Here is a 10,624-nt window from a genome sequence, read left to right as displayed (position 1 = left end):
TTTTTTATTTTCCATTTGTTTCCTTATTTCTCGTGTTTCTTTCAAAAAATTAATTCCGTAATACTATTCAGTACTTTTAAGTTATTGTATAAGGAATGTAAATCTTAACTTTTTATTTTGTTTCCGCACTTAAGTTATTATATATTTTCTTTTGGATTTCCGGGGTCGTTACATCTCTATTGATCGAATGCCACGCACCACTTTGTCTTCTTCACCGGAGATGCTACCTCCGATGAGTCTCGATGGTCTGGGGTAGTGATGAGAGTAGATATGAATAATTGAATACCAACTCAAGCTATTGTGCTATTTTAGGGTTTGAAGAAAATCCTAAAATTAAAATATTAAAATAATTTTATTTATCTTTGATATAATGTTGATTTTGAAGAAAAAATAATAATTTTATTTCTCACCCTTTATATTATTATACTTAGCGTATTTATAAAATTCATAATTTACTAATAAAAAAATTACTATTCTACTAAAATTATAATTACATGAGAACACTATTATACTAGAATTCTAATTATATCACCGTAATTAATTAAATAATAAACTCATAAAATAATAAAATATGATAGTCAACAAATAGGACATCTCTCCCAAATTTATTAGTTCAAAAATCTTCTATATGTTTGCTTGAATTATCCATCAAACCTTGTTGTTTCAAGTCACGAGGAGATCACCAACATAAAGTGATATGATCAAGACATGTTTGTTTACTTGTTGGACATATAAAGTAGCTTAAAAATTGGTGTCTGTTGCACCCCATTGAGACAAAGGATCATCAATCCTACTGTACACCAGGCTTTTGAATTCGCTCAACTTATACATGATCTTTTTCAACAAACATAGTGTCTTTACATTCTTCAACTTTAAATCCAGATGATTGCTCAACAAAAATCTCCTTCAACTGGTCATTCAGAAAATAAACTTCATATTGAGATGGTAGATTTCCTAGCCCTTTTGTGTTGCCAACCTAATGATAAGTGTAACTGTGTCATAACTTGCCACTAATGCAAAATTATTGGTAAATTCTATTCAAATTGTTGAGAGTACCCCTTCACAACAAGCTTTACTTTTGATTTGTTAATATAACAATCGGGATTTTGCTTGGTCTTAAACACCCGCTTCAACCCAATTACTTTCTTATTAGTATACAAAGCAGTTAGTATCCAAGTCTTCTTCTTATCTTTAGTCCTCCATAACAGCTTCTCATGCAGGCAACTTAGATGTTTCTTCAAGCTTGACTGGTTTCATTAAAGCAACATTACATCTTACCTTACAAAGACCTCATTCCTCTCATAACAAAATCATGGTCAGATTCATTATCAGAACCTGAACTCTCTTCCTCAATAATGCACTTGACTTTTCTTCATTATCCCTTAACATAGGTTGATCACTTGAGACCTCAACCTCAGTTTTGTCTCAATTCCAGCCTCTGCTCCTTCGTATACCATCACATTTCTTGCCACCGTCGCTTTCTTGGATTGGAGGTCTTAAACCCTAGAGCCTCTGGCAGTGTCCTTATTTCCCAGCAAATGCCAATTCGTGTTTCTTTGCTAGTAACTTATTCCACTAGGTATCTGGAACATGCACATGACAGATACTCCCGAAAACTTTTAAGTGTTCTGCGGTTGGTTTTGTCCCATGCCAAGTTTCATAAAGAGTTTTATCTTTTAGGACTTCTGGAGGCAATCAATTCAACAGGTACACCGCCACATTTTTGGTAGCTTCTTATTAAATATGAGATATCTTGTTATTTCCATGATGGTTCTATTCTTCTTTTCACTTAACACATTTTGCTGAGAGTTGTAAGAATAATGACTCAGTTTCGAATTCCAGCACCCTCACAGAATCTATTGAATCTGTAATTTGCATACTTGGTGCCGTCACCGGACCTCAATGTTTTTATCTTCTCATCACACTGATTTCCACCAACATCTTAAAGCTTCTAACACTTCAAATGCTTTTGCCTTTTGCTTTCAAAGATGCAGAAAAAAGAATCTAGTGAAGTCATTTATAAATGTGAAAAAGAATTTGTTTCCCCTCAAGGAACTAATACTAACGGGGTTACATAGATCAGTATGGATGAGCCGCAATTTTTTGTTGCTCTCCATGCTTGATTCTTTAGGAAAACTTGTTTGTTTTGCTTCCCAAGCTTACAAACCTCACAAACCCTAGATAACTCCTTAAGATGGCCATATTTTCTACCAATTTTTTCCTATATTGGTCCTCTAGAGACTATATATTGCAATGTCCGTGTCTGAAAGGAAAGGACCTCGAATTTCATTGCCATTTCCTCCTCATATTATTTGAGTCGCGGCTGCACTGGGTTGAGTTGGCTCGTAAAGGAGGATTCTCTCCAACTTCCACAGCTTTCCATAGGTTCATTCCCTTTAGAAGAACCTTTATTGTATCAGCTCAAACCTGATAGTTTTCCCCATTTAAAACAGATGGAGAACATTTCCTGAAGTGCCTGATGCCATTTGAAGCAATCTGTTGATGTTTGGTGAATTAGTGCAGCAAAAACTCTCTCTCTCTTGGTCCGCTAAGATATAGAAGCTCTAATAACATTGTTTGGTCATATAAACAAGAAGAGAAAAAGAGAAAATTGAGATAAAAACTGATTCTTACTTCATTAGAAAACCTTAAATAACAAGTTACAATGTTGCCATCCATGACAGCTTCTAACATACCAAAAACAGAAAAGATATTTTGGTTACTACTTTATAGTAACCTTGACATAAAGTAAACATTCCTCAAATGGCTTGTTCACTAGAGCAAGCTTCACACAACATATCTGTTGGGATTTTTTCAAGTAAAGAAAACTTAAATTTCCATTAACTTCACTAATTCAAAAGTTAACAACTTTAAATGCCTTTAAATAGATTTACATATAATCTTAAAAATAATATATCGCAATCTAAACGATAATCATAAATCAAATCTTCTAAAAGATAAACTCTCACTAATTACATGATATTTAAAAAATAAATATAAACTAAATCTAATTAAAAGACAAAACCTATTTGAATTCAATTAATAAATAAAATAAATTATAATTCTTACATTAATTTTCAACACTTTCTCTTAATGTAGAAATTATAAGCACCAAATTTATCTTGTTGGAACACTTTTTTTCAATATGCCTTATTTCATATTTTCAAGTAGTTCTCTTCAATTGTTGATATACTTCTCATAAATCTCCGATTATTGATGCATTTTTATCAATATTCAATTATTTGATGCACTTATCATCAAAATCCCTTAGAGCACTTTTCTCCAATTTGCTTGCTCATTATTCAACTTGAAATTTTTTTTTTTGTATATGCTATATCTCACAAATCAAAAGATTGTATGTATGTTTGTATTTTTCATAGCTTATAATTAATAATTTTCTCCCGTAAAAATGAGAGATGAAATCAAAGAAAAAGTGTTTAAAACTATATTTGATGTATGGAATTCACTTGTTTCTTTTTTTTTTCTCTCTATATATATTTTTTTTACAGACCCATAAGCAAAAAAGACTATACCACTTATTAGGGGTTTTTTTTTAGGTGAAGAAAACTTAAATTTCCATTAATTTCATTAACTCAAAAGTTAACAACTTAAAATTTTAAATATGTTTACATTTAATTCTAAAAATAATCTATCTCAATAGAAAAGATAAATATAAATCAAATCTCCTAAAGAGAAACTGTAGCGCTCGGAAAGGGGCCGAAAAAAAAAAAGCCGTGTCGGCAGGCCCGGTCAGCAGTCCCGGCCAACCGGGACCTGCCACGTGGCAAGACCACGTCGTTCCGAAACGGGCCACATTGGCGATCTGCGTAGGCACGATCGGACAGCCCAGATCAAGCGTGCGATCGGACGGCCCAGATTTAATAAAAAACGGACGGCCCAGATTAAAACAAAATGGACGGCTGAGATCAAAAGGGCAAAGGGTTATAAATAGAACCCCCACACCAGACCACAAACCCTAGCCGCCTGCCGCTCGCCGGAGAAGACGAACCAGAAGCCGGCCGCCGCCACCTGCCGCCGCACCGGAGGGATTTCCGACCGCTGATCGAGGTAAATTTCATACTCCCGACTCGTTTTTCCACGCTGATTTCTCCAGTGGCCAAATCGGAGCCAAAATCCCGGCCAAACGGCCGAAAAACACGGCCGAAAGTCAGCGGCGCCGCCGCGCCCCTTCTCGGTTTTTGCCTCCGATGAGGCCCTTCCCGGCCTCCGTTTAATGCAATTTTTATATCACCGTGATCACCATTCTTTTCTCTACAGGTTGATCGGAGCCGAATCACCAAAACACGAACTTCACCGGAGAGCCGCCGCACCCAAGAGCACCGCCGCCAGTAAGCTTCGGTTTTCCGTAAATTTTCGGCCCCCCGAGGGCCGTAGGGTTGTTTTATCGTAGGAACCAATGCGAGTGTGGCCGAATTCGACCGGAAACGGCCAGAAATGGCCAACCCGAGGCAAACCGCCGCCGCAAGCGGCGGCGCTGTTGCCGGAGCACGGCGGAGCCGCCGTGCCGGAGTTGCGATTTGGGCCGAAAGGGGCCCTGGACCTAATTTGGGATTTTTTTTGGAACACGTGCAAGTACCAGTGGTGTGTTTCAGTTCCTTGGGAAAAATTCAGGGAAAATTAAGGACAGCCTGTAGGCGCACTGTGAAGCCGTGTTCGGACCCCGAAACGAGTAAGGACCCCTCACCCTATCTCCTATCACGGTATTAAAGTTCAATAAATGATAAAACGGTATTTTATGAATCAACGAATGTGTGAAAATTGCTTAAGGTCGCTAATGGAGCCCGAGTCTAGTGTGTTTGTCGGTTAACTGTTATTTGGCCTGTTTTACAATTTTAAATGCAGTATGAGGTTTGATGTTTTCATTTTATAGTTTCGTGTGCATATTTTACTGTTTTATTGATTATTGGTTGAATGACTGAAATACCGATACTGTATGTTGTCTGTTTGGCATGAATTACTGTTTTGCTTATCTAAATGCGAATTGATGATGCTGATTGAGGGAAAGAAGAATGGAAGATTGTATAAATTGATAATTGTGTAATGGGGTCAGCCTGACTAGATATCCTGGGAGATGGTGGACGGACCGGGTCCGTAGGGGACCCTACCGGGATTGTGGTCTCTCATACCGGACGGGGTATGGAGATCTTATGTGTTTTGGCGCCCATACCGGACGGGGTATGGGGACGGCCCGTTTCACCCTCATACCGGACGGGGTATTGAGGTTTACAGTTTTGGCGCCCATACCGGACGGGGTATGGGGACGGCCCTGGAATCTGATTACAAGTATTAAGGGTAACGGGTAGCGGGACCCCTATGGATCCCCATGGATACTAGTAGGCTGGTGAATGAGGAAAAGTAATTGTGAAATGATTGAATTGCAAATGCGTGATAAATATTATGTTACACAGTTTATATGATTTCATGATGATGATAATGTTATTGCTTTCGTATATTGTTTTATGAATTTCACCGAGATAAGTGAATGGTAAAAGGTTTTATTACTGATAAATGAGTTTATTGTAAATTATGCTCCATTGGTCATTTTGTGTTTTCTACCCACCTTTATCTCCGTGACGGTGAGATATCGTGATGTCCTTACTGGGCTAGTGTAGCTCATTCCTTATTTAATCATTTCAGATCAGGAAGACATTGTTCCCGAGCCCGTTCCGCAAGAAGACGACGAAGGGGACGCCTAAAGACTCCAAAGTCATATTTATAGTTTACTTTCGAATTTCTCTTTTAGTTAGTTTGATTTTTTATATTTTGAGCACGTTTTTCTGGTTTCAGTGTAAGGGATGTTAATCGAATTTTGACTTCGCTTCCGCATTGACATTTTTAATATACATTTCATTTAAAATTTCTGGGGCCGTTACAGAAACTCCTACTAATTACATGATATTTAAAAAATAAATATGAACTAAATCTAATTAAAAGATAACCTTTATTTGAATTTAAATTAATAAATAAAATAAATTATAATTTTTACATTAATTTAACAATATTAATCTTTGGATTAAATACTAGACTAAGAATAAAAGATTAGAAGTTAGATTGACAGCAAAATTGTCAAACCCTTTCATAGCAGACCCTAGAATGAAAGTCTGAAGATTATGAAAATATAATCCAGTTGTCTTCATGAAAAGAAGAGCTTGAATTGTTTCTTGAAAATCAGGAAGGCAGACCAAACCAGCCATATAAAGATCAACTGCCTTGCTCTTAATCTCTACAAAGACAAGACTTCACCCATGAAGAATTGATTTGCTTTCCTCCAAATAGTTCAAGAAGATTACAATCTATTCTTTACCAGTTGGTTGAAAGCCCAAGGACTATGAAGAACCAAGCAAGATACCTTTCAAGGTCAATTATTAATTCACTACGCAGATCAACATTTAGGACAGGCTAGGATAAGAATTTGTAAATTGTGAAAGGAACTTCTCAAGTGAGGACATCTCTAAAATCTCCCTAGCAAGGTCAAGATAGACACCAGATATGATCTACACCTAACCATTTCTAAGAAAATCACAAGATCCATTTGACCAAAAAAACGCAGAATAATTTGTCATACTTGAAGCAATGCTTGTGACTATCAACTTCAGGAGTCCTAAATACAACTAGCACAAGAAAAAACAAATTTAAGAGGGTTAAGATTTTCTTTTTTTCCCCTAGCATATTTGTTATCCTTCACTTCCAAGGGCGATACACAGGATGTGCGCTCGGAGTCACCAGTTGTGAAGCACAGAAACTACTACAGTGTAATGACTTGAAGGGGAAACTGATGTTGATTACCCTGGGAGTTATGATTTAAAAAAAAAATCCTTCAATCGAATTACTCATGATGACAAACAATGCCCTACCCCCCAAAAACAATCTCCTTGAGAATCCATGTAAATAATGCAAAAAACAAGTAAAAGAAATTAAGGAAACAAAAATCAAAAGAACAAGAACAACATCTTAGTCCATTTCAAAGATGTGATCAATAAATGTTTATGTAATTCTTTACATAAACTTAGACTTGACGAACTAAATCATCATGGCACTTCGATAACTGTTTTTAATTTAGATACAATGTTTATGTTCTAATACCATCTTTTAATACTTGGGCCGAAATGAGGAATTGATAAACTAAAAACACCATACAGGACACAATGAAGTCCAAACTCACAGGTGAATAGATGGAGAGCTCAGCCTCTTTAGCATAGTTGACATAACGGATTAGATCTTCATATGTATTAAATTGTTGTCCACTTTCTGGTCATAGATAGTACTGCAGTAGCCAAACATTATGATAATGTATCAATAAAACTACCAGGAAAAGTTGTTAACTTTATAGACATTTAATAAGATCTATATTATATTTTGTTAGCAAAATTTCCTGTTGTTTCCTTGAACCAAGAGAAAAAAACTTGGCCAATAGTCTAATAGACAAACATTTCATATCCAACAAATGCAAGATCAAAGGATTGTCCAAATGATGCTATGCCTTCTATCTATGGCGTACAAGTTCAAGCACAAAAATAGAGAAGTCCAGAAGAACTTGAATCCACATTGAAACATCCAACAAACTTTTCATTTCCATGAAGGCCAACTATTTGGAAGTGCATCAATCATAATGAAGAAGCAACAATTATTTTTGCTGATCATCTTTTAAATATTTGGGTTTTGACTAAATAGCTAGTGCTCATGATAATTAAAGGACACATCACTTACAAAGATACATGGCCAGATGGACATTTTCAGACACCTATCAATTCAAATGTTAATCTATTTCTAGTTAAAAAATAATAGAAATACATAACTTCAGTGCGAAGGAAAGAGATTGCAAGTGATGAAGGAATCAAAAGATTATCATTTTTTTGGGATAAAAAGAGTACGGTATGTATTAACAAGGTACTAAAGAGGTACCACCCGCATACAAAAGATTTATAACTGTGTTAGGATATCAATGACATTCCCAAAATTATCGTCCTTAGTAATGTCATGTCTCAACATAAAGATCCAAAATAATTATACCATCTATCTTTCAACCTATAAGACCTAAACTCTTTCCCCTCAAAAACTCATAAATTCTTTTCTTTCCAAATGACCCAAAAAATCATCAATGAAATTAATTTTACATATAATTTCTTGTTATCCAGCCCACCCCATGCCCATGTCTCCTCTCTCACCAAAAGATTATCATATTACTCTCTTTGTTCCATATTCAATTTTAAGAAACATAGCTCTAAAAAATCAAATTAAACTCTTTCATGTTATCCTCGTAATGGCAAATAATAAGTCAGGAAAGTTAAATTTAAATGCAACTTGAATACTCACGACAACATAGAATGGGGACATAGTAAAGGTTGTTCATCAACTTTTGATTGTAAGACATCAGAGAATATCAGTGTCCAAATATTAGAACTGCCTAAATCCATTGGATTATCTTAAATTCAAAGATCCCTCAAATGCAAAAAGATGTTATTATCAAGACCCTGAGCAACACACCTAGGACTACATTCATGATGCATAGAATTTATCTAACAACAAACTTATGAGTGCCATAAGAGACATGAAAGGATGGAAGCCTTACTTTTAATTTTTAATCCATCAGCAAACATTCTGAAGGCTGGTACCACCCGGATCATTATCATCTTTCACCAGAGCAAAAAATTGCAAGTACTAAGATGACAAAATTGAATACCTAGCATTTGCCCTTTTTTAAGGTTGAACAACATTTTGATATTTAGGATCTATAATCAAAATAGCACTTTCAAGTTCATTAACACATCTCATATTGCCACATTGATCAAGTTACTGCATTCGAATGACAAGAGATTGACCAACTGCCTCTTTTTCATTTTTTGTAATTTGATTAGGAGGGAAAAGAGGTAAATAAGCTAAAGGATACTATCTTAGAAGAGTCTAAAAGGTGAGAAAATAACCCAAAATGTCAATTTCAAGCAATAGAACTGATTACAAGGGATATACATGGAAATATTAAAATAAGCTTTGATAAGAATATCAGCACTGAAGTCACCAACCTCGAAGGGTCAAAGACTTTTATGAAACAACTTCAACTGCTCAAATGCACATTGGGCATCTTAGGTGTTGTTTAGTTTCCAAAGAATTTTTCATTTTCATTTTCGAAATCCAAATATGTTCTCTTACGAAAAGACAGCAAACTGAAAATACGATTTGGAGAATGATAGTAAAATATGTCATGATTCACAAACAAATTTTGTTCTTTTCAAACTCATGTTGTATTTTCCTAGTCTTGTTTCCATTTTTTATAAACTACTTGATGTTTGGTACAAAACAAAATGTCAATTTGAAAAATAAAAGACTTCGATAAGTAAACATGATTCTTCTTTGAATAAACAACGAAACAGGATCTTGGCATTTCAAACAGCAAATCTTTCTAGCGCACATATCAAAGTTTTGTTGATTTAAGCCAGAGCAAGAATTTAAAGTCACTCTCACTTAAAAGTCATGCCCCCAAATACATTACTACCAAAGGTTAACAAGATGCAAGATGCAAATCACAATTAAAAGCATATAACGGAAATTGTCGGGGTAAGATGGTCTATAAAGAGAATCGAATCAGCTATATCAGTTTGCTACCAAACATTAATTAAGGGCAAGAGATCAAATTTCCTAGATCAATCTGCCAACAAAATACTAAATCTATTAGGTAGATATTAAATTAATATAGGCAAAGATCTGAGAGAAGTGACTCCTCCACATGTATCCCATATTTGACGAAAGAAACCTAAAGAAAACAAATAGGCCGATAAACAAAGAATATGTGCTTAATTACCGTAAGTTTTGACCCGTCTAGCTGGCATTCGGTGACCAATTCCCAGCGCTCAGGGATTGGAGCTGATTTCTTTCGACTTGCCATACCAGACAATGGTAATTTTCTTCACTGCGGCGAAGATGTTTAGACCTAGGTTTTGTTAATAACAAACGTGTATAAAGGAAATGCATAAAGAAAACAACGCCCCTATGGCCACGTGTTCGAACAACCACCAAATGTCACAATTATATACCTTAAACGTGCCAAAAAGGTTGACGAATTCATTCCTCCTACCTCAAAGTATTTTTTTATATATATTTTAATTTTTCTGAGACAATGGTAGAGTAGAGAAATAATTTTTTTTTTTAAAAAAAGTATAATTTGGCAAGATGATAGAGGCAGCTCAGCTTTCCCATGAGTAGCTCATTAGCCTTCCCAGAGAAAATTACTGAGTACAGTTTAATTTAAATCTTTATTATGATGGACTATACAAGCAAATATGGGAAATTGTTAAATTGAAGGGCAAGAACAAAGAACCAAACTGGAAAACCCAAACTAATTCACCCACAAAAATATTTAAGACTACCATTTAATACTATTATTTATTTCAGGCAATATCAACCCTTTTAGGCATTGTCATCCTCTTATTACGCCTTCTTAGAACAATATACCTGACATTCTCTTCTTTGGAGAGAAGAGAATAAGCAGGAGAAAATGACAATTTGTCTTTTCTTTTTTCAATCTTATAAATGACCTTCAAAGAAATGCAAATCTTTAACTCGATTGGTAGTGATCCCTTTGGCTATAAAAAACTACAACATTCATATT

At 35.3% G+C, this 10,624-nt stretch overlaps 1 long non-coding RNA gene across 2 annotated transcripts; it reads right to left on the bottom strand.

The window, feature by feature from the left end:
* Window positions 1–6,956: 6,956 nt before the first annotated feature.
* LOC110819581 (uncharacterized) lies at window positions 6,957–9,884 on the bottom strand. 2 transcript variants are annotated; one of them, XR_002540714.2, is made up of 2 exons: window positions 9,818–9,884; window positions 6,957–7,285 (listed from the first exon to the last, which is right to left on the bottom strand). It is a non-coding gene; the product is annotated as an uncharacterized LOC110819581 (long non-coding RNA). The 2 variants fall into 2 exon arrangements; XR_015819205.1 differs by lacking the exon at window positions 9,818–9,884 and adding an exon at window positions 8,591–9,808.
* Between the last annotated feature and the right edge of the window lie 740 nt (window positions 9,885–10,624).

Source organism: Carica papaya, chromosome 5 (assembly GCF_054855325.1).
Source record: "Carica papaya isolate Zhongbai chromosome 5, ASM5485532v1, whole genome shotgun sequence".
NCBI lineage: Eukaryota > Viridiplantae > Streptophyta > Magnoliopsida > Brassicales > Caricaceae > Carica > Carica papaya.
Note: the sequence above shows the minus strand (reverse complement) of the source record. Positions and strands in the feature narration are given on the sequence as shown.